This window comes from Phodopus roborovskii, unplaced genomic scaffold (assembly GCF_943737965.1).
Source record: "Phodopus roborovskii unplaced genomic scaffold, PHOROB, whole genome shotgun sequence".
In the NCBI taxonomy this organism is placed as follows: domain Eukaryota; kingdom Metazoa; phylum Chordata; class Mammalia; order Rodentia; family Cricetidae; genus Phodopus; species Phodopus roborovskii.
In genome coordinates, this window is record NW_026126525.1 from 31,272,612 (window position 1) to 31,297,840 (window position 25,229).

The window sequence follows — 25,229 nt, forward strand, 5'->3', positions numbered from 1 at the left end:
GATTAAAAGCAATACCAGTATGATGAAAGACATGGAGTGTGAATGGGACATTAAATTGGCTGAACATTCTTGTGAATAATCAGGAAAATATTTTTCCAGAAAGCAACTCTTTCCAGTTAAATATAATGTGATATGCATTTATTTTTTGTTGCCCAGTATATGTCTTCTCAAATACTGCCACAGCACGAGTTTTTGTGCCTCGTGGGCTCTATCCCCTCAATCTTGGTAAAGGTGAGGCATATGCTAATCCCTGAAGAGGCAGTCAACCATCAAAGCTCGGGATTCTTATTAAGTTGCAGAGAAAAAGAATATCTGTTTTTTTACAGATTTGAATGTTAATAAATTGTACTACTAACTCTAACACATATATTTTATGTATAACTTCATTCATATTCATATATATATATATAAAATGAAAGAAAGCTATAAAAAAGATAGAGAATAGTCAAGTCCTTAAAAAAGTGTGTGTGTCTGTGTGTGTGCGTGTAATGATTACATGAATGTGAGTTTTGGTGTGTGCTTGTCATGGCATGCACATGGATAATAGAAGACACTACTTAGAGCCAGTTCTCCCCTTTCATTCTTTCCATCATGGGCTATAGCAAGCAGTTTTATCCCCTGGGCCATTCCACAAGTCCACAACAAAATGTGGACATTGTCATTCCACCTGACTTTTTAGTTCATATTAGGTATTTTTTTTAATTTAATATATTTTTTCACTTTTTTAAAAACTAAAAGTTTCATTTATTTAACTTTAATTAGGTACCTAGGTAACTTCAAATAACTATAGTGTTACTACACTACAGATTTCTAAAGAAATTTTTTTCTCATTGTTATCAAAACCCAAAAAGCAATTATAACGAAGGTGAGACTGCCTTATCTTTAAAGATCTTTTCCTTGACATTAATCATGATATCAATTAGCAAAGATGACTGCATAATAACATATTGTAGACAATAAGTACAAAAGTAAACTATGGGAGAGCCAGAGCATCCCAGTACCTTATATCCACTGTTGCTTCAGTTTGTCATGAAAAGCCATACTAGAGCTGCCTCCACCAGCAGCGTGGCCAAATCACTTCTCCAGCTCCACATATTTATATTGTTCCTTTCTTTTCTTTCTTTGGTCTGGTTTTTTGCTTTAATTATGAATATGTGAGGGAGTTATACACATATCTTTCTTTAGGGGGCAGTCAAGACAGGGTTTCTCTGTGTAGCTTTAGAGCCTGTTCTGGAATTAGCTCTTGTAGACCAGGCTGGTCTCTACTCATGGAGTTCTGCCTGCCTCTGCCTCCTGAGTGCTGAGACTAAAGGCGTGCACCATCAGTGATGGCCTGTGTACATGTCTTATGACTTCATTGAGTAGATAAAATCTTTCTATAGAAAATGAACAGGCACATTTTTGGAGGACCTACTAGAAAGTCCATCCAGTTGTCCATGTTCAATCAGAAATGATGTTACTTGGTCCAAGAAAGAAGATAGATCTAATTAGTGTGGTGCCTCTCTACTAGCTTCTGGTCTGTCCGTGGGTCCAGGATGGAAACATAAGGGAAACCCCCTAATTTATAAAACTGCATGCATCTGTGACCTTCCTCGGTGTCGTGATAAACCTGGAGAAAAGGTAATGTTCCCAGATAATATTCTTCACAGCTTCATTGCTCCACATTTCAGGGTTGAGGCACTGGCATGTAAAGGCTTGTACATTTTGAATGTTTATCGTCAGCCACTTACTCTGCACCTGGCCACTCTCTTTGGCTGTTTCAAAGTTGCCTTTGTGCATCAAATGGATTGGGGGCCAAAACAGATCCGCAAGGGTAGTCAGTTTCTCATCTATTGTTCCCCCATTTCTTAATTCCTTTTCAGCTTGAAAATTTTGGAAACTATCAAATATTGAGCGTGTAGGCCTTTGTGTTTTAGGGGCTGTAGTCTTTGCCTTGAAAGGTGCTGTATAAACTTCCTCAGAGATTAAAACATTCCACCATGCAGAAAGCTCCTTAAGCAGGAAGGTAAAGATTTCAAAATAGCTTCAGGAAATCCCTGAAAAAACAAAGGTTCAGACTACACTAATATTCCTTTTCTTTCTCCCTCCCTCCCTCCCTCCCTCCTTGCCCCCCTCCTCTCTCTTTGGAGAGAGGGTTCGAGACAGGGTTTCTCTGTATTGCTTTGGAGCCTGTCCTGGAACTAGCGCTGTACACGAAGTTGGCCTCAAACTCACAGAGATTCTCCTGCCTTTGCCTCCGAGCGCTGGGATTAAAGGCATGTGCCACCAATGCCCAACTCCAACAATATTTCTTGCTTTTGAAAAATTGGGGCATGAACTTCTCTGCCAAGTGCTGGGATTATAGAAATGTGCCACCACACCAAGCTGCTCTTTCCTACTGGACATAGGTCACTGCTCACATGCATAATTTCAATAACCAATAACCGGTGATGGCCATGGACAGCTGAATTAACCCTTCAGCGCTGCCGCCTACGCAGAGCACCGGTGGGCATCCATCTTACCACCACTGATGATGAGGAACAACACAGACACCCATGGACCTCCCTCCTTTTTTTTCACTTTTAAGGAAATAATATGTTAAATATTTTAAGTTTTCAAGCAAATGTATACAATTTTAGTCTTTATTTTTAACTAAAAATAGTACAATTTGGAAATATATAGTAGATTCATTTTTCATTAAAATGACGTGTAATATTTCATATAAGTTTTATTGTGAAAATAAACAAGATAAGTAACAAGATGGATAGGGTTTCTTAAGAAGTAAACTGTCTTAGACTGTGGGATCAGAATTAAATGAATAACTACTTATTTGGAGCTTCTACAAATGCATGGTTAGTTATTAACTGACCAGCAGTGTACAGAAATTAAAAAGGATTTCCTTAGATTAGTTGAAAATCTTTATGTAATGCAGTTAGAAAAATGGTGGAATTTGTAAATATAGTTTGAGGCCAATGACAATAAAAACTGTAATATAAGATGAGAAAATAGGAAAACAACAGATTCAGATTTAACCTTGTGTATTACTAGTTGAGGGCAGTAGAAGGTAAAATGGTTATCAAAGACAATCTAAGTGATACATAAATGCAAGAGTGTTTCTTTTGTCACAAATAGCAAGGATATCGTAGAAATATTACTATCATGAGGAGCCTAAGCCTAATTGAATTGGGGAATTTAGTCATTTAGTCACTAAGAAAAAAGTGTCTCCTTGATTTCCTACTGAATTCATAATTTGTGTTCCACCCTCAACTGAGTCACATTAAGTATAGGGCAAGGATGTAATATCAGGTCCACATACTATAAAGTAAGCCAGTTAAAAGAAAACAAGCACACTAGTAAACAGAAAAGTTCACCAGTGAGAACAGTTTCAAATGTTTTACATGACTGTAGGAACAACATGAGAATATACTGTATGATGTGAAGCAAAAGGACATATTTTGGCAGTTGATGGCATTCATTCATTTCTGTTTGTGGTTGCTGAGTTGTGCTGAAGCAAAGGGTTCTGTTGCTTCCACAGAGATTTAATGGTCTGCAAGGCCAGAAAACTTTGTTGTTTGGCTCCTTACAGAAAGTGGGCTGACCCCTGGAATCCTGATCATAAATTTGAAGCAGGAATGGGAATTGGGATTGACAGACAGTCCTGTCTCTCTTCTCTGAAGAACCAGAAAGGTAGTGTCTATTTTCCTAGTCACTCATAAAAATGACATGACTTTAAAATACCCTTTGGGTTCTTCGTCAAGGTCCTGTTTGCTGGAGAAAGAAGTCTTGCCTGGGAAATGGCTATGGTGCAAGAGGTGAAGAAGTCCTTCTCTTTCATTATCTTGGACTGCTTTGCCATGGTCACTGACTTCAGCTAGCAGGGTGGGCAGGCTGGGAGCACATGGAAGCTGCTTGTTGTAGCCTGGCTCTTAAAACAGCCAATAAAACAAAAAAAAAATATTGACAGTTTGAAATGATACCTGTTTTTTATTTTTATTTTTATTTTTTTGTGGGAAGTTTAATTGGGGAAAGGGAAGGGAAAGGAGAGAGGGAAGAGAGAAGAGAGACAGAGACAAAGAGAGAGAAGAGAGACACAGACAGACCTGCCTGCCTCATCAGAGAAAATGCTACCTGGCTTTGAACAGCCTGACTCTAATAGGCCAACAACTCCTCTGTAGAAATCTAAACAAAACAAAACAATCTTGCAGTTAACTGAAATTCACTAGGTCCTTGAAAAATTATTTTTGGTCAAACCTTGTGGTCAGGTTGTAATTAGTTACAGGGCACCTTACAGGTCACTCTGAAACAGAGATATACAAGACTTTACAAGTCTTGTATAGAGATCTAAGTGCAAACAAACAAACAAAGAACAAAAAACAAAACATCAACAAAAAAACAAGCCTATAGTCCAAGTGCCTAAAGACTGAACAATGTCTCTGCTTACATTTCATTTACATTGAAAAACTTTTCTGTTCAACATAAAATAAATAGCTCACTACATCATGGTATTTCTTTCAACCAACAAGAACAGAGTATTGTAGAAAGAACTTATAGAAGTATCAAATTAGAAATCTACAAAGGGAATAATTCCCCACACCCAATATTTCTCTAAATAATGCTTAGAGAAATAGTTCTAAAAATATTTTCTCTTTTTTACACTTATTAACATTATCTTCATCTCTGCAAGATGACACTGGTTCTCTCTCAATGGACTGGGGAATAAACCTTAAATCTAATGGGAATGTATCAGTACAAAACAAAATAAAGCAAAGCATGGCTTGGTCCGTTCCTCATGCTATTATAAGGGTAAGGTTGTTTTTATCTTTCTTAATGGTACAGAACAGCCACTTTGGGTTCAGTGAAGGTTCTGTTGTCAGGTATTATACCTTCTAATAATTGGAAAATAACCCAGAAACTATATTCTGAGATGCTTGGTCATCATAATCGCCCAGGTAAAGCATAGTTACTTCTAAAGTCTGCTGGATTCAGGTTCCTCAGGCCACAGCTATTTAATCCAGAGGCTTATTCACATTCTTCCATATGTGTTTATATTAATAATTCCCTCTGTTTGGGACATTTATTGTTTCAACAACCTGGAGGAGTCCCAATGGGCTCAATTTAACTATTGGAGATGGGATATAGTACAGCAATTTAAATAGGATTTAATATGTCCCATCGATCATCAGTACCTATGTGTGACAGCAGTTCCTTAAAATTAAAACATATATTGTTATAGAAATAATGTACTTTGTTAGTGAGAAATCTCAACATACATTTAGAGAATAATAAAGCAAAATGTTCTTTAATAATAGCACATGTCGGAGTCTTGCTCATACGCAAAGAGGAGCTGTCCATAAATATAAGATTTTACTAACATTTCATACAAGTTAGGCTTATGTATTCTGCTTATGCTATCATTCTTAAGTTTCTTTCAGGTCCTTGCCCAAGGTTACACCTGGATTAATTGAAACAGAGACAGGAGACTGCATGTGTCTCTACTTGGCCAGGTGGAGGATTTACACAAGAAAGATATTGTCAGAATTACTTAAGCTCATCAGTTATTACCCATGTTCATCTTGCCCACCTGGCAGAATTATGCTTTACCTGATTAAAGCAGAGAGGGATTTAATGACAGAGCAAGATTTAGCAATGGTTGTGATACTGCCCTTTCCCCTAGAGCTGCCCATTAGCTGCAAGTTCTCTATATGGGGATTAGTCTAATGGCTGGTTGTAAATCAGGGGTGTCTCCTTTTATTATGGGAATGGGGCTTAATTGGAGGTCAAGTCTAGTGAATAAACACTAGCAGGAATTTTCTTAGGAACCCTGAACTTCAACTAGGTACACATTTTTCTTTCTTAAGGTTTCTAACAATCATAGGTCACTACTTATCCTCCATTTATATGAGGCATTACTTCCACTAACTTCTATTTTATGTAACTTAGTATTTCCTAGGCAAGTTCATTAGTAAATCATTTATAGCATAAATTTTACTCTTTTAAGTTTCTCCTGCATCAGTATAATTGGAAATCAATTTGGACCTATTTCCTGGGTGTTGAGACCACAATAATGATAGCAAGGATGTGTTCCAATTGTGTTGGCATGTCCTAGATAATTCTATTTATTCTGCTAATATAACAAAACAAACAAAAAACAATACATGATGAGTTTCCAGGTTAAATATTTTAATATATTCAAATGTCACTTTTGTTTTCTTTGGGCACATAAGCTGTAGGGGTTATGTTCTTTCTTATCATCTTTAGACTCCCTATCCAGCATTGCAACAAACTGCCCTGGGATGTTTATGAAAATCCATCTGGAACACCTAAGAAATGAGAAAGGGAAGATGTAGGGAGAGGAGGAAGCCTGTAGTGAGAGAAGACATAAAAAACTGTATGCTTTGCTGTGGGCACCAGCTCACTGTAGAGGACTCTAAGACCAATGGAAGAATGGGAAATTAGAAAAGTCATTGTCATACAGGCCAGGCTTCAAAGCAATGGCAATCTTCTCCTCAGCATCAAAGTATGAGTGCTTATGAGCCCTTGGTCAGTGCTTGCAAAGATTAGCAGTTGTGCTTCTGACTCCTGGATGTTTAAAGCTAGTGACTGCCCAGTGACAGAGACTGCCTACTGAGACTAGCAAACACTTCCCCTTGCGCTATACTTAATAAACACACGGATGTACCAGGTTGCAATGATAGTAGTAGCGATAGAGAGACCCACCTGATGTCAGTTTCTGGATATGTGAGGCTGTGTTTCTGTCCTTTCTTCATTTCCTTGGCATCACAAACTAGTGTTGTGAGACCCAAGCTGCTTTGATCAAGGCAAGCACACAGCAACAGGTCTCAGATACATTGAGAATCCAGCAATGCTTGATATCAGATTTCTCAGTCTCCAGAACAGAGAAAAGTAAATTCCGTTGCTTGTAAGCCACCCTTTTTAGAACACTATATGTTAGTCTATCAATAGAACTAAACCAACCCATCTAGAACTAAATGAAGATGGTACTTGTCGTATGCAAGGTAGAATACTTTTGTAGAACTCATGTTTGGAACAAATTTTTATACATACAGAGACATCACATGTGTAATAAGTGTTACAAAGGTGATTTATCTGTCTTTCACTATAGTGTGCAAAATATTTTCCTACCAAATGAAGAGGTTTAGAGAACTAAACTATGGCAGGTCTTGAAAGAATGTCTGGCCTCTAGATTTAGTCTATAAATTCATTGTATTTCTTGAAAACTAGTAGGTAATCAAGGTAAAAAAAAAAAAAAAGATGTTACTTCTACATTTTTAAGCTTTAGGTTTTTTTCCCATTTTTTGGAAATTTTACGTATGTATAAAACACATCACAATCATATCCATACCCTAAGCTCCTGCAACACACTTTCCTCCTATTTTTGCTTCTTTCCTCTTTTTTTTTATTTTAATTTTTGATGGGTAAAACTCACTGAATTCAGTTTGTATTACGAGCTATGTGTATAGGGGAGAGTGTATAGGGGAGAGGCCAACCAGTAGGACCTGAGAAACTGGCCACTGGTTACAACTTCAAAGAAAGTGAATCTTTTCTCCTCAGGAGCCATGACTAGCAACAGCTCTTTAGCTCTCGTGAGGGCTAGGGTTCTACTTTCCAAAACACGTTAGAGATTTAACTAGCATGATCTCATGTAGCTCCTATACAGAAGACCATAGCTATTGTCCATGTTTACTTGCAACAGTCATGTCCTATGTAGAAGGCAGCAACCCTTTAGCACATTTCCACTTGTAGTATGAAAGAACAGGGAGTGAATAAAGTTTTAAGTGGGCATGGAAACAAGCATATGGAAAGACGAGGAAAAAAGGATTAACCAAAACTAAGGCTATGTGAAGAAATATTATAAAATCATGCGCATGTATATTAATTAAAGTGCACATTTTAAAAATAGAAAATTAGAAAAAAGATACCCTATGTGGTTAGCAATGATATTCATTACTAGATGACATTGAGTTATTAAATGAAAATCTTAGTGTCAGGCATAGCATATATATCCCTATCAGTTATTGGACGTGAAGATTCATAGACATCTACAACAAAATAAACTATTGCCATTGTTCATGGTTGCCCAATATAACAACTTTTAAATATCCGAGTCCTGAAAACACCACACACTTCAGTGGGCGGTCATAAAGAAATCAAACTCAACTGATCAAGAAACTTTCTTCTTGTTGGCTTTCTATCATAGCACTGGAAAGTGATATTCAGGCTGGTAAAAGAGCAGAGACATCAATGTCCCTATCCACTGTAGGACTGTGAATGTTACAAAATTAACTGGAAGGCAGATGTGCTCACCAGTACAACAATAGCATAGCTACTATTGGGGCAACCAACTGATTTCTGGTGGATCTGACACCCTCTGCACAGGTGGGAATTCAGGTTTGTTTCTGTAAACCTAGTAAGAATCCCATGCCTGGAGAAGTCAAAGACCTAGTGAGTAATGTACTACAGTTATTTTCCTAAGTAACAGTGTTGTCAAACCCCATCCTAAATACTTATCATGACAATAGTAGATGTGTGCTACTCTCAGTTTTCCTTAGAGAAGCTTTTTTCTTTTTTTTAAATTCATTTTTTTTTGTTTTACATATCGATCCCAGTTCCCTCTCTCTCCTTTCCTTCCTCCCTCTCTCCCTCCCTCCCATGACCTCTGACCACCCTCGCATCCCATCACCTTCCCCCACTCCACTGCCTTCCAAGAGGGGCTGAACAAAATCTATCAAGTCATAGTCATTTGGAGTAGGGACCAGGCCCTCCCTCCTGACTCTAGATTAAGGGAGTATCCCTCCATAGGAAATGTTCTCCCAATGTTTTTTTGTGCAAAAAGGATACATCCTGGTTCCACTGTCAGAGGTCCCTTAGACTGCCCAGGCCTTCTAACTGAGAAAAAACAAAAAACAAAACAATGGAATCTTCTTTTCATTTCTTCTTTTCTTTGCTGTGGAATAGAGTCAGTACAAAGACTCATTAACAGTTAAATTTTTGAGAATAAGTTATTGTAGTGCTTATCCCCAGATGTCAAAATGTCCTTCAATTTAAGGTTCAGAGCATATTTTATATATATATGTATATATATATATATATATATATATATTCTTATTTTAGATATCAATCCCAGTTCCTTCTCTCTCTCTCCCTCCCTCCCTCTCTCCCTCCCATACACCCTGAATGAGTGTGTATGTGTCTAAGATTATGTCTAAGAATGTAAGCATTTTTGTTTGTTCTTCATCTATCATATATCTATCATCTATCATCTATTTATTATATATCAATCTGTCTGTCTGTCATCTCTCTGTCTGTAGTATCTATCTATCATCTATTTGTCTATCTATATCTACCTACCTATCATTATCAATATATCTATCATCATCATCTTTCTATTGTCTATCTATACCTATCCATTTATCTATCATTCAATAGTTATTTTGGGACAAGGTCTCACTGAACAAAATTATAACCCAGGATGACCTCCAACTCAACATGCAGATAGGGCTGACCATAACTCACAACATTTATTTGTTGCAGTCTTTCAAGTGCAAAGAATACAGACATGAGTCCCCATGTCTGCTGCTTGTTTATTTCTGAAGTTGAATCTGTTTCTTCCAACTTGAGAAAATCATTTGGGAGAATGTTTCTAACCTTAGGCAATACCAAAGTCGATGAATGGCGAAAGCAGCTTTCTAAAACAACTGAGGCCTGAAGGTTTCTTTGAGCTTTTATAATGACATAACTTCTTTCCACCTCTACAGACAATGCTGAAGGTGAAAATTGGGAACAGAGATGCCATTCCCTATCACTGTCCTGTCAGGAGTCTGATACTCATTCTATTCTCTCTGTGTTCACTCAGCCTCTGATGATGTCATCCAGGCTACTTTAAATCCAGGAAGTGCCACAGGGCAACCAGAATCCGGCTTTAAAATAAACAAAATGTTACTTTACTCACAACAAAATTAATAAAAATTCTCAAGAAGAGATAATGTTGTTTTATTTGGCTGTCATTTGTTTGTCCCAAATAAATTATCTGCTATATTCCTTGAGGGAAAATGATACAGTTGGATGCTTCTTAGCTTTAATCTTATACCACAGCCCTCATTGTTTTAATTTGCTGGTGTGACAGTTAGCATTACTCCTTTTTTAAAGTTTAAATAGTCATACTACTATTTAAAGTTTAAATAGTCTCATGTAATCTTTAAAATATATCACTCTTCCCAAGTGAGATGAATCAGTCTGTACTTGGATAATTTAATTGAATATCTGGCATGCTTGTTTAGAAGCTTAACTGCAAAGAGAAACATAAATTAAATGGTTTCTCTGACACAATCTTTTAGCATTCAAGATAATACTTATACTATATGTTTAAAAGCTTAAACTCACTTGCAAAAGGAAGCATTTCCTTCAATATCAGGAGGAAAATTCAATATTGGATGGAGATATATTGTATTAAAACGGTTTCAGTAAAAATGTTGATAATCAAAATTTATTCCCTTTAGGAAATAATTTGGCAAAACGAGAATGATATAAACATTCTGTTAGATGTTCTGCAGAGATAATGTAGATGGTGAAGGGTTTACTTGGCAAGTTCCCCTGAGTCAGGTCCCCAGAACTCATGTAGAAACCTGGGCATGGTAGGGCTTCCTTATTATCCTGCTGCTGAGGAGGCAGGGGCAGGAAGAACACTGGTGTTTAGCTATAGTCTAGCTGAACTGGGGAGTGATACTGGTCAAAAGCATAATGTAGACTTCTGTCTTCTGAAGACAAATGGAGAGACAGAGGGAGAGAGGCAGACAGACACTCCCACACATATGTACACACATGTATATACTACACTCTCTACAGTCTTGTGGGATAAGAGACCTCAGGAGAAGTTTTAGAAGTAACTTTTGGAGATTCCTTAGAAAGAACTTTAGAGAATTTTAAAGAACTTTTAGAGAGAACTCTTTTTTTTCTCATTTGTTAGATACCTATTCTTTTCCTTTTTTAAATTATTTTTCCTTATTTTACATATCAATCCAAGTTTCCTCTCCCTCCCATCCTCCCATAACCCCCAACCCGCCCCTCCCATCCTTTTCCCCACCCACTCCACAAGGAAGGTGAGGCCTTCAAAATCTGTCAAGTCATTTGGAGTAGGGCCTAGGTTCCCCCCTCCTGTCTCTAGATTAAGGGAGTATCCCTCCATTGGGAATGTGCTCCCAAAGTCCTTTCTTGCACCAGGGAAACATCATGGTTCCACTGTCAGAGGTCCTATAGACTGCCCAGGCCTTCTAATTGAGACTTGTGTTCAGAGGGTATGGGTAAGTCCAATGATGTTTTCCCAGCTATCAGTCTGGGGCCCATGAGCTTCCCCTTGTTCCGGTCAGCTGTATCTGTGGGTTTCTGTAGTCTAGTCTTGACCTTTTAGTTCATCACTTCTCCCTCTCTGAAACTGGATTCTAGGAGTTGGCCTCAGTGTTTAGCTGTGGGTGTCTGTCTACCTCTGTTCCTATTACTGGATGAAGGTGTTAGGATGGCATATATGGTCAATCTCATTACCAGTGAAGGGCATTCAAAGTAGCCTCTCCACTATTGTTCAGATTGTTTCTTGGGGTCATCTTTGTAGATCTCTGGATATTTCTCTAGTGTCTGTTTTCTCTTCAAACTTATAATGACTCCCTCTATTATGGCATCTCTTTTCTTGCTCTTGTCTATTCATCCCTAGACTCAATCCCTTATGTTTTCCTATGCCTTCAACTTCTCCAGTTCTCTTTATTCTAACTCCCACTCCACTCACTGCTCCCCCACCCTGCTTCCAGTATGCTCAGTAGATCTTGTCCCTTTCATCTTCTGTGGGTGAACTTGTATGACTCTCTTAGGGTCCTCCTTGTATCCTAGCTCTCTGGCAGTATGAATTGAAGAACCCTGATCCTTTGCTCTATGTCTAAAATCCATATATGAGTGAGTACATACCATGTTCACCTTTTTTTGTGACTGGATTACCTCACTCAGGATGGTTACTTTTAGTTCCAACCATCTGCCTATGAAATTCAATATTCCATTGTTTTGGGTTTTTTGTTTTGTTTTGTTTTTACCACTGAGTAGTACTCCATTTGGGTAAATGTATCACATCTTCTTTATCCATTCTTCAGTTCTGGGGCATCCAGGTTGCTTCCAGGTTCTAGCTATTACAAATAATGCTATGAGGATAGTTGAGCAGATGTCTTTGTCATATAGATGTGCATCTTTTGGGTATATGCCGAAAAGTGGAATTGCAGGATCCTGTGGTAGAGTGATTCTCATGTTCCTGAGGAATCTTCATACTGAACTCCAAAATGATTGTACATGTTTGCACTCCCACCAGCAGTGTAGGAGTGTTCCCCTCTCTCCACATTCTCACCAGCTTAAATTGTCATTGGTGTTTCTAATTTTAGACATTCTGACAGGAGTAAGATGGTATCTCAGTTGCCTTGATTTCCACTTCTCTGATTGCTAAGGATATTGACTACTTTGGATTCCTCTATTGAGAATTTTCTCTTCAGTTCTGTACCCCACTTTTTAATTGGATTATTTGTTGTTTTAGTGACTAGCTTCTTGAGTTCTTTGTATATCTTGGAGATCAGCCCTCTGTCAGATGTGAGGTTGGTGAAGATATATTCCCAATCCATGGGCTGCCATTTTGTCTTGTTCACTGTGTTCTTTGTCTTACATAAGCTTGTCAGTTTCAGGAGGTCCTATCTATTAATTGTCAATCTTAATGTCCATGCTACTGTATCCAGCACAGAGTTTTGTTACTTTTGTTCTCTCAGATCTAGATATGTCTATATCAAAACTATATTTTAGCTTTGAATTAGTGAAAGTAGTGAATTTATTAAATTACAGTACAATAAAGTAAAAATTTTAATAGTTGAGTGTTACAAAGAGAAATAGTAAAACACCTTCAATATAGGAAAGCATTCAAGAGGATAGTCTCTTTCAGGAAATGAGGTCAAGTTTCCTCTATATAGAGTCCTGGGTAGCACAGGATGCCCCCAGTGAAGCTTCTAAGAAATAGAACGGTTAAAACAAAAAGGTAATACCATCAAATTGATGGCTTGCAAACATACAGCACAGATGGACTTAGGAAACCTCATTGAGCCAATACTATGGAGTTCCCCTTCAAGAATACCAGTCAGAGCAGAATTTTGCTTTGCATGAAGCTTCCAAGTAACAGAACAAATAGAAGTAGAAAAGTTGACCAAAGATAGTCACAAAAGAAATCATGTTACAGCATATTTTTGAGTAGGTAATACTGGAGTTTGATTCTTGGGAGAAGAGAAACTTTCAGCACTTGTGAAATCTCCTATCTGTGCTTTATGAGTAAATTTTAAATACTATGAATTGGAGGAGGATGGTTCAGATAAGACATGCAGAGGGAAACTGTTCTCTCAAATCCTCAAGATGAAACTGTTTTTTGGAGCATGGCAGACATGTTTCAAACGAATTTACACCTGTGGCTGAGGCCTCAACCTGAATAGGGAGAAATTCCAAGAATCAAGGCAGGGTAAACATTTTATAAACTGAAAACAACCTAGTGATGACACAGAACATAAAATATTAGAGATCCAAGTCAATGCATTGATCAGAATGTGGTGAATATTCAAGCAATCATTGCTGTTACTGACAATGTTATCTTATAAGTAAGGGCTCATGAAGGAAATCTTAGAAAGGCTGAAAGGACTGTGCTGACCTACAAATATCTTTATATTTTCTGGTACCCAACTAACACTTTTTAAAGAATGATAGCCATTGACAATACAACATTTTAAAATACATTGTATCCAGTTCCTTAAGAGATAGTATACATACAAATAATAAATAAAATATGACCTGTAACAGAGAATCCCAAGCAACAGAAACACCTATAAGTTACAGTGACTATGGGGCTCATAGTAAGTTCATTTAAACATTCAATATGTCTCACAGGGACCTGATATAATATATATCCACTGTACTTAAGACTGCTAATGACTTCAATAACCTGAGACCTGATAAGTCATGGGCCTAGAGAAAAACCTATTAATAATATTCTGAAGTGAATAGACCAATAAAATGACTTCTAGTGATATACGGATTTGTATTTTCCTCAGTCCTCATCAGAGAAGCTTCTCTTTTGAAGTACATGGTAATTAACAGACACCAAAAATGGATAATGTGCAAACAATGAGAGACATTGGAGCATTCAATTCTAAATAGGATATCTTTATCACACCCTCTGACTAAGGTTAAGGAAGAGAAACCCAGAAAGACTGTAAGAGAGAGAGACTGTTAATGAGTTCAAGGAAACAGCATTTTCTACACATAAACAGGACTGATGCACAAATGAACTTACAGACACCGTGGTAGCACAAAACCTGCACAAGCTCAAACAAGACAAAATTTCAGCACTGAGAATCAGAACTGGACACGAAGTCCCAATCTTAACCAAGATGCTCCTAACAACTGCTAACTGTTGGGAATGGGAGAATAACTTTTTTCCTTTTTAATTTTAAAGGTCAGGAGGGCAGATCAGTCAATACTAAATGACATGAGTTTATTTTTTACCACTCTTATATACCATAACCAAAAAAGGGGAACATAGTATCATGTAAATGGGACAAATAGATTTTCTTCCTCACTTATTCTAAGGGTTCAGTAACCACCTTAACTCTTAACTACTTGTTCCCTAGCCTAGAGGTCAGGAGTAGCCATACCTCAGATTCAGGTCTGTTGTTATTTAGACTAAGACAGCTGAAACATCCTTCTGTAGCCACACCTTTGACCTTTAGGTCTTGTGACTTGCTGACAGCTTTGAACTCTGTCCTTGTGCCAAGATAGAGTGCAACCATCTTTATGGGCACCCAAATATTACCCCTTCTTAATGGACATATGACTGTGTCTATCTTAGGTAGTCTTCTTCAACCTTCCAGTCTTACCAGTCATGGGAAAGCACACATTCCATAATGTATGTCCTGTCTTAGGTAGCTTGGAGGCAAAAAGACTTTACCCGTCTCTGACTACCAGCCTCTGTAATAAAGAACATTAGGGGATAGTGCGTAGCTCAATGCCAACATAACTGAGCCAACTTTTCACCCACAGTTCACAAGCAAGCTCGATAATGCATATGCTTTTGTGGATACAACATCTCCTGCAAAAGGAGTCGATAAATCAAGATAAAATGGCCTTTTAAAATTGGTCTGGGATGTCTTGAGTGGCTTTTGCTATATCAAAATCTAAATCTGCCTATTTAATTGCATTGTATCTAATGATTCATAATCAACATGTCTAAATTATAAGAGAATGAGCTGACCTTTTTCATTCATAACATATCTAATTTAGCAAAGGTTGTAAACACTTTTCTACAATAAAGTGACATTGTGGATATCAACTACACTCCAAGGTAGGCCTCAAGTTCAGGAGTAATCATCCTCTGTCTCTTTTGTGTAATTTTGCTTTGTGTATTTTGGCTTGGGGCATATTTAAGAGAGAAAGATTGTGAAGTGGGGAGACTCTGAGGTAAGGAGAATTTGTGATAAGAGAAAAAGATGATCAAATATATTAATTCATTTTAAAACGAAGAATATATAGATTATGGCTACAATGATCAAATATCAATTTTGGGTAATTAACACATTGCAATATAATTAAACTTGTATATAAATAATGAAAGGCAATTCCCAGAATTAAAATCTAGATAATCAACATTTTCAAATATCGCATTACAATATACTGGGATTTGGTTGAATTCCTGTCTTAGTGGCAGAGCATATGCCCATCATATTCAAGCCCTAGAGATGATTTCTGGTACCAGAAGAAAACTGACTGGACACTGAAGCAGAAAATGTAGATCAACAACAAATATACAATCTAAACTATGCAATTAGAGCACCAACAACTCTTTTATGATCACATACTAAAAGAAACAGAAGTATTAGAACATAAAGTGTAACAACACAGAAAATAAACAGTGAATGAGGATATAATAATTATATTTTGAATTATAACAATTCAATTTTGGTTTTATAACCATGTATGCAAACAATGTCAATCACAATACTAAAAGGACAAAAATGTAAAACATAGTCACCACAGATAAAAATACAAGATATGACAATATTGAGTTCCTAGTTATTAAATCACACCAACAGTTCTGAATGGAATCAGGCATCTTCAGCTTTGGTAAGAGGCAAATACGAAAAAGAACAATAAAACCTCTCAGACTCTCAGTTCCTCTTAGTGCTTATGGAGACTACATCTCTTTATGCTGTTTGGGACACATAACAGTAATATTTATCATTGAAACAGGCAAAGGAGAGATATAATAATATCTAGAAAAAATGAGAAAGCCATCCAGTTGGGGTCATGTAGATCTGACAGGTCATGTGAAGTAGGGACTAGGGCTTCTCTCCTGTCTCTAGATATGGAATTGGGATGGGGGGTTGGGAGGGGAGGGTGGTTAGAGTGCATGTGAGAGGGCAGAGAGGGTAAAAGGGAGGGAAAGAGGAAGAGAGGGAAGGAGGGAGGGAGAGGAACTGTGATCGACATGTAAAATAATAAATTAAATTAAAAAAAAATGCTTTGACTCCAAAATTTAAGTTGAAGGACAAGTTATTGGGGAAAAGGATTTCTATTTTTGTTTCCACAGAAAATGAAAAGATGTGAATTCCTTCCAGACTAATGTGGTTTGATCACGCCAGACCACCTGAAACAGAGTACAAGGTGATCCTACATTCAAAACAACTTGACAGGGCAGCCTTACAGACTACAGCCAGGATTTCTGAATCTTCTTCGAATCCCCCATGACAGCACCCCTTACCAGCAGGAAGTAGTTTGGAAAGAACAACGCCCACATTCCCAAATATTGTGTACAAATGTTTGTTTTCATTTAATAGGACTTTGTTATGTAAAATAAATTTAAAAAAAATAAAAAAAATGAGAAAGTGTGATTTTTTTCCAACTGATGTAGGTTCCTAATTCTAGGTGCTATAAAACACCTTTCGTCATTGCTGAAACTCGTTAAGATGACTAATGATGTTTCTTGTGATCCTTGCATTTTCTAATTTCCCTTAATTTGATGTGATTTCCCTTGAACATTACTATTGCGGATGCTTCAATTATTTGGCAATTACCTAAATCCCTGTATTAAACCTTATTGTTGAGTGTTTTACATTCTCATTATTTTTATCTAGATGTAACTCTGTCTGCATTTTAAAACTTATTTATAACCCAATACCTTTTCTCTCTGAAGATTTTTATTTCCATTCTATGTTTCCCCTAGGGAGTCTATGATTATTAAATTTGCCTACCTATGCTTGTACTTTTTTCAACTGTGCACATATATACATTCCTTATTGCCCTATTGGATACTTCAGTAACACTATCTTTTGGGACCAGGCTGGCTGGCAAGTGCACATAACAAAAATGGCACCCAACTGTGGGCATGAAAGCATGACCCTGGGATTAAGAGTCCCATGCTGTACCAACTAGTAGAGTCTCTGTGTGTTATTTTGGGACTAACATGACTCTGGGACCAGGCTGGCAGGAAAAAGCACATAACAATCTTAAAGTAAATTATTTATCATTTTGAATTGAATTTTAACTTTGAATTGTGGAAATGTGATAGATACGTCATTATACCCTAATGTCATTTCATTATCCCTCATCTCTCTGCCATGTCGGGCTATGCCATTCAGGTGGGGTCATATAGATCTGACAACTCATTTGAAGTAGGGACTAGGACTTCTCTCCTGTCTCTAGGTTAAGGGAATATCCCTGCATGGGGAATGTGTCTGCAAGGTCCTTTTCACCAGGAATACATCCTGATTCCACTGTCTGAGGTCCCTTTGACTGTTCAGGCCTTCTAGCTGAGACCCAAGTTCAGGGGGTCTGAGTCAGTCCCATGCTGGCTTCCCAGCTATTAGTCTGGGGGCCCATTAGCTCCTCCTTGTTCAGGTCAGCTGTCTCTATGTGTTTCTGCAACCTGGTCTTGTCCTCTCTCTCTGCATCTGGATTCTAGTTTGATGCAGTGTTTAGTTATGGGTGTTTGCTTCTGTTTCCAACAGGTACCAGATGAGGGCTCCATAATGGTGGATAAGTTGTTGATCTCATTATCAGGGAAGGGCATTTATGGTAACCTTTCCACTGTTGCTCAAATTGTTAGTTGGAGTCAGTCTTGTAGGTCTCTAGACATTTCTTTAGGTTCAGTTTTCTCTTCAAACCAATAATGGCTCCCTCTTTTATGTTCTCTCTCTCTCTCTCTCTCTCTCTCTCTCTCTCTCTCTCTCTCTCTCTCTCTCTCCCTCTTCTGTCTTGCATTCCTACCCTGACTCAATCTTCCTAGTCGTACATGCTTTCCTCTCCTCTCCTTCAGATTCTCCTAGTTCCCTCTTTCACTTTTAACACTCTATCTGACCCTACTTTGCAATGTTACCTGAATTTTTGGTTGATGTTGATAGAATTGGCTGGTCTAGAACTAAGCTAACACTATCAATATTGTTAGTTCTTTGAACAATTTGGAGTCACTGCAAGGACACCTACCATCTGAAAGTAATTGGTTACCTCCTTAACCAGTCTTGCACCAGTAGGCATATTTGGTCTGACAGGTCAATATTGCAACATAGACTCCAGTCTTTGGAAAAGCAATTGATACCTATTTTCTCCCTAGGACTGCAGCACTAAGAGCCAACAGGAAGAGTTTCCAAGTCAGTTCAATACTAATTTTTCTATGTCCTGCAACTTAAATATGTGGTGTCTTCAAGAATATAGTCTTAACTATCTAATTAGGGTAAACAGCCAGGAGTAATAACCATAGTATGTTGTTTTCAGTTCTTCTGGGTCCCCTCTGACCAAAAATAATTGTTATGGAGGTTTCCTTCTTCCAGAACTGAGATTTTCATTTCATGATTCTTTGAGGACCTACACTTTTCACTATGCAGTGAACCTCAATTGAAACTTATTAGGATTTTACAAGTATTATAAAGTTTCTTCATATATCCTTGGTTTTCTTCATATTTCATTTATCCTTCTGTCTGTATCATCACTGACAACTTTAGCTCTCAGTATCCTCTCACACCTGTTTTTCAGTGTCACATGTGTTGTACTATCTCCTTTTACAGTATTATTACTTGATTGTTAGATCAAAGGTTGTGGATTTGTTATTTGCATTTATCTATTTCAATTCTAGTTTTCACTAGGGAAGTATTCTGTTGAGTTTAAAAATGTAAATGAGCCATTACAGCTGTTACTTAGGATCATCCCATCTGAAATTTTTCCTCATGACATCTGAAATATCACTTTAAATTAGAGCACATAGATACCTCAAGGGCATGCATAATTAATTGTTTACAATAACCTAATATTATTCAAGAGAAGATTTGAGAAGTGGTACCAGGGATTTGTGCAGTCCTAACATGGTTAGGTGGGTCATTGCTTCAGTAATTTTTCTGCATGCATCCTTGTGTCCCTCACTAAGTGATTACATTTATTTTTATTTAGATGAATATAAGAAATTCACAATCTTGGAAATTTATATAGTATTTGTTGCAAATGCCCCATTCCAACCTCTTAAAAATATTTTATTACTTTAACTTTATCTTGTTGCTTCTGTTGCCATCTGTTCTTTTAAGGTTTTGTTCTTCTCCACATCTTATAGTGTTATTACTTCCTAAACCTGTGATCACTCTATTATATTAAGAGTCATATGTGCAGACTAATATAGATTCTAATTGCTAAAAAATGAAAGAACTGACCCTTGGTGGAAACAGTAGCATACCTGAGAACATGCAGACAGAGTTTTATGGGAAAAGTGAGTTCACTATGTAAAATGTTCCTTAACTGGATAGGAATTTTGCATATGGTCTATTTGTTAAAATTTCTGTCTTTTTTGTTATAAAAATGAGTACTAATTCAAAAGTTTACCACCATGGGTGTTTTACTTCTGAGGAGACAATTTCACTCAGTGTAGTCATGATTTATTTATAGTACTTTGTGCTTCATTCACCATGGACTGCTGGACATTTTCCAGGATGGTTCTATCTTGATTTTTATTGTTCTTATAAAATTTCCAAATGCTAAAAGATAGCCTGTCAAGGGAAATCATTACAAATATTCTTTACCCAATAGATCTTTGGCAAGTTTATCTGCTCTGTAGCATCTCGATTGCACTATCATTTTTTTTTAATTGAAAGTAAGCATACCATTATATATCTACAAGCTGAGGGACTGTATTTTTTCTGTGGATTATTGAATGCCAAGAATATAGACTCTAGTGAATCATTTTAGATTATTTATTATAAATTCACATGAAGAAAGAGAGCTGTTTTCTCCTCACATTTTTATTACCTTTAACTGCCAGCAAAAACAAGATCTTAAAAAATAAACAGGTTACGTTTTCAACATTTAACCTCTGGGTATAACAAAAAGTAATTTCCTGTAGAGCATTTTCCAGTCATTGATCACAATCTATATTAAAATAAATAAGTCCATTGAAACTGTCATTTCTTCTAGAAGAATCCATGCTATAAGAAGATACGGTTTTATTTTCCTTGTCCTTCACAATGAATTTGTTCTCATTGTTGTAAATCATTCATTTTATTTTGTTTATCAAGTTTGAAGGAAATGATTGTAAGTTTTATACCTACAAAAGAACAATGAAATCAAACACTGGCCCAAGCTCTTGAGTCCTTCTGAAGAAAGGAAGGAAAGATTGTAAGAGCCAGGGAAGTCAAGGTCATGAAGGGAGAACAAACAGAGACAGCTGACTTGAGCTCATGGGAGCTGGTAGTCTCTGGAACAACATTAGGGGGCCTTCATGGGACAGACCTAGGCCTTCTGCATATGTGTGACAGTTGTGTAGTGTAAGAGACTGTGGAAGTATACAGCATATGGCAACTGATAATTCAGTTGTCAATCAACCGGACTCTCATGGAGATAATCCTGTATAACAAGATCTACAAGACCATTGATTCTGAAAATCTGTTGCGTACATCTGTGGTTTCTCTCATGTGCCACTTCATTTCTTCCCTAAGAGTAGCTTTGGATGTTTTTCTGCTGCTTGTGTGTTTATCTAGTGAAAATATTTCATCTTTTGGGCCCAGGTATATCTGTGGATGTGCAGGAAGATTACTTATCATTAAACTGTACTTTTTGTTGTTGTTGTTGTTTGCTTGCTTTTGGTTTTGTTTTGTTTTTGTTTTTAGAGACAGGGTTTCTCTGTATTGCTTTGGAACCTGTCCTATAACTAGCTCTGTAGATCAGGCTGGCCACAAACTCACAGAGATTTGCCTACCTCTGCTTCCCGAGACTGGGATTAAAGGCATATGCCACCAATGCCCAGCTAACCTGTACTTTTTGATATATAGAAAATAAACTAGGATATTCTTAATAACTAGATCTATTGTCCCACTAGGACTGCAAAGCACTTAAAAGCCGCTTTGCTCCTTTTGCTCAGACTAATATTAGAAATAACAAATTACTCCTCAGTTTAAGGCAAACTGCACACAACTAGCTCATTTTTATCTCAGAGCAAGTACAAACAAAAGTTTTTTGTAAGTAGATCATAAGTTTAAAACTTTACAGCTATGCCCAAGGTGAGAGTCACAGGTGTCTAGCCAAGGTTACTACACCCAGCAACCTATAAAAAGCATGCCATTTCTTCCCTTGCCAAAAGAACCAACTGACCAAAGACCTATTGCAAAGTTTGTCACTGCGCCACTGTGCCCCCAGACTTTGATCACAATCTTACTCTAGAAATCTTGAAACTTTGTGTTGCCATTTTAACAGGCTCTGCCCTCATCACTCAACTAAAGGAATGTGCTTGTGACCAATGAATTCTAACACTTGTAAGTTTTATTATTATTATTTGCTTCAGTCCTCCTATAATTTTTTTTAATTAGGTGAACAGAGAAACAAAACAATTGGAGGAAAGAATTGAAGAAAAGAATTAGAAAAAGATTTACAATTGTAGAATTGGACCTAAGGAATTAAAGCTAAAAATTATATATACTTACAAGAAAAGAGTTAAAGAGGCAGAACAATAAAGAGACATGTTTGGAATAACATGCATGTGACAAAGTTCCTTGAGAGCCCTCAAATAGCCAAGTTCTTTTCACTAGCTGTAGCATTTGATCTGAACCCTGAAGAGGACCTTGGAGATGGCTTCCAAAGACTCTCCTTAGTGTAACTTGGTTTGTTTTTAAGGCTCCTAACAATGAGAACAGCAATTGTCCCTGGCGCTTAGCTGGTTTTGGGAACCTTTTCCTCTTGCTGGATTACTTTGTCCAGCCTTGATGCAGTGGGGAGGACTTAGGACTTAGGCACATCAAACTTGATGTGCCAAGCTGTTTTCAAGTCCATGGAAGGTCTCTCCTTTTCTGAATGGATACAGGGAGAAGTGGATGAGGACAAGGGTAGATGTGAGGGTGGAGAGGAGGCTAGGAGGAAGGGGAAAATGTGGTCAGCATGTAAAATAAATGATAAAAATATTAATTAAATTTTAAGAAAGGGCAAATCCTGTCTTTTATAAAAGTTAACAGATACTGGTATTATTACTTTTTATGATTAACTACTGAAAAATTACTGCCTATCTGTAATACACCATCTGATTATTAAAATGAAAATTAATGTATAATACAGATATTGTTGCCCATTATTTAGTAATAATATTAAACAAATAACTTGACAAACCCAACTAATTCCATTCAAAACTGAGTTATATTTGTCTTAGCATCTATTCTTAGTATGGAGATATGCTAAGAGAAGTCACATGTGTTTTCTATCCTTATTAAATTGCGTTTTTATTCCTTTTGGAGATATTGCTAGTGAATTGATCCAGTGGAAAATCTGTTCTTATCCTACTTTCAGCATAAAGATTACACTAATCATTTTTATAAAGTTATTTGTAGATAGAAGTGAAAATGTACCAGTTAAACCACTGAAATGCTAAGTATAGCACATACATATGCTAGAAAACACTAGGATGTGTGTGTGTGTGTGTGTGCGTCTTTTGCAAAATATATATATTAATAAATCCAAACTTCTTGCCTTATATCTGATTAAGTAGTTCAGTGCATTGAAAACTCTTGTCAGTGTAATTCTCTGACACCATTTGACTTGTAAACAAGCCTGTAACTGATTAAAAACTGGCTTTTCCATTTCCAGCTGAAGTTATGGTAAGTTGATATGTTGTACAATTGAAAGTCTTCCTTACCATAAAATGACCCGTAGTACTGTAGCTTTGTGCAACCACACAGATATTTATAGCTTATGACATCAAGTGTTTATTTTGCACCAGTGTGGTTGGGGAATGATGAAAACCAAGGTTGCTGACCTGAAGGCAGTGTTTTTTGATATATGTTAGAGTATATCTTTTCTTACTTTTATAGTTAGAATTGGTTAGAATTGGTTTAATTTGACTTGACCAGACAGTGACTCATATTTCAACTATGCAAGAAGTATAAGCCTCTTCCAAATAGAACATGATTGCCCAGATATTATATTTATGTTATATACAACAACTTATTGGCATTCATTTGTATGCTTATGTGAACATAATTTGGGAAGTATCAACCAGATAATGTTACATTTAAAATACAAAAATACAGATTAAAGTGATTCTGACTATATTCATTCAGCATTTTTCAATACGACAACTAAATGTTGTAGTGTTACAAATGTCACTAAATTTAATTTGTCTAGATGAAACCGGTCTCCAGGAAGTGAAAATGTGACCATAATATGAGTTTAATAATCCTATCAAATGATACATAATGAATGTAACGAACAGCTACAGTGGTTGCTCTGTTTTAATAATTGCTTAAAAATGGATGGATGGATAATTGTCACTGTATAAGTATTATCTAAATCATATAAATGCTATTATGAAACAGAATTGAATGAACCACGTTGTTTCAATGGAAGGTAAGCATGGGGGTTTTTGGCTGTGTCTATGTGGTGATCTTGACATTGATGACTTTGAGAGTTTGCAGAGTTCCAGTCAAACATTGTGCAGAATTTCCTTTTGAGAGTCTGTTACCTTTTTCTCACTTTATACCTGGAGTGATATGATTAGGGCAAGGAGAGCAAACAAAGGAAGTGCTGTTTTTATCACTCATATGACTATCAGAATTGAGGGCCACCTGCTGTTGCACATTTTGACAACCTTATTTAGTCAACCCTCTTCAGCACTATTCTGATTAGGAAAACATTATTCTCTACAGTTCTTACTTCAGAAACTAGGAGTTTCAGGCCACTTGACAGTTATTTACATAAATCACTTGGGATTCTTTTGAATTAGATAATAATTTTCTTCTACATTTGTTTTTCAATTATTTATTTTGCTCTTGAAATTAATGGATATTTGATTTTTTTGGAATCTAGAACAGCATCATTAACTATTGAATATATTTTTCTGCCTTTTGCGGTTATAAGGCCTGTTAGCATCCAGTGTGTAATTTTCAACATTGACAAGACACTTATAGTGGTTTGGATGAGAAATAACATTCCTAGTCTGGAGTATTTAAACATTTGATCTCCACTTGATGAAACTGTTTGGGGAAGCTTAATTGGCATAACCTTGATGAGGTAATTATGTTATTGGGAGTAGTCTTTGAAATTAAAAAGCTTTGCCTACTTCTACTCTTCTTTACGCTTCCTGCTTTGGTTACACTTATGAAATCTTTGCCTATACTTCCTGCTGCCCCGATTGTCTCCCATGATGAACTCTTGTTCTTCTGGATCTGTCAGACAAGTTAAAGTCTTTTTGGTATAAGCTGCCTTGGTAATGGTGTTTTATCACAGCAACAGAAAAGTACAGCATTCCTGACTCTTCATGTATAATTCATACACAATTCCTCAAAGTTCTAGTTTATGAAAAAGGAGAATTATAAATCGTAATAAGTAGGAGCTATTCATGGATCTTATAGTTACATTTCTAGAGTTTTCAACTAGTAGAAAAAATAAACATGTGCCTGTATCGCAAAGATGATCCAAGTGTATGTGAATACATCTGTCTTTAAACATTTCTGTCATTTGTATTAGAGTTATTTTAAGGATGACTTCAGACCATGTCTCTAATTGCACCACATTATGGATTGCTCTAGCCCTCCTCCTGTCTTCCTAACTTCAAATTCTAACAGTAGGAAATGTGATTTCTATTTGCATACATTTACATAGTTAATTTCAGTTCATGGTAGTATTATAATGGTTAGCCTATTTCCCATTCATCAAATAGTGTATTG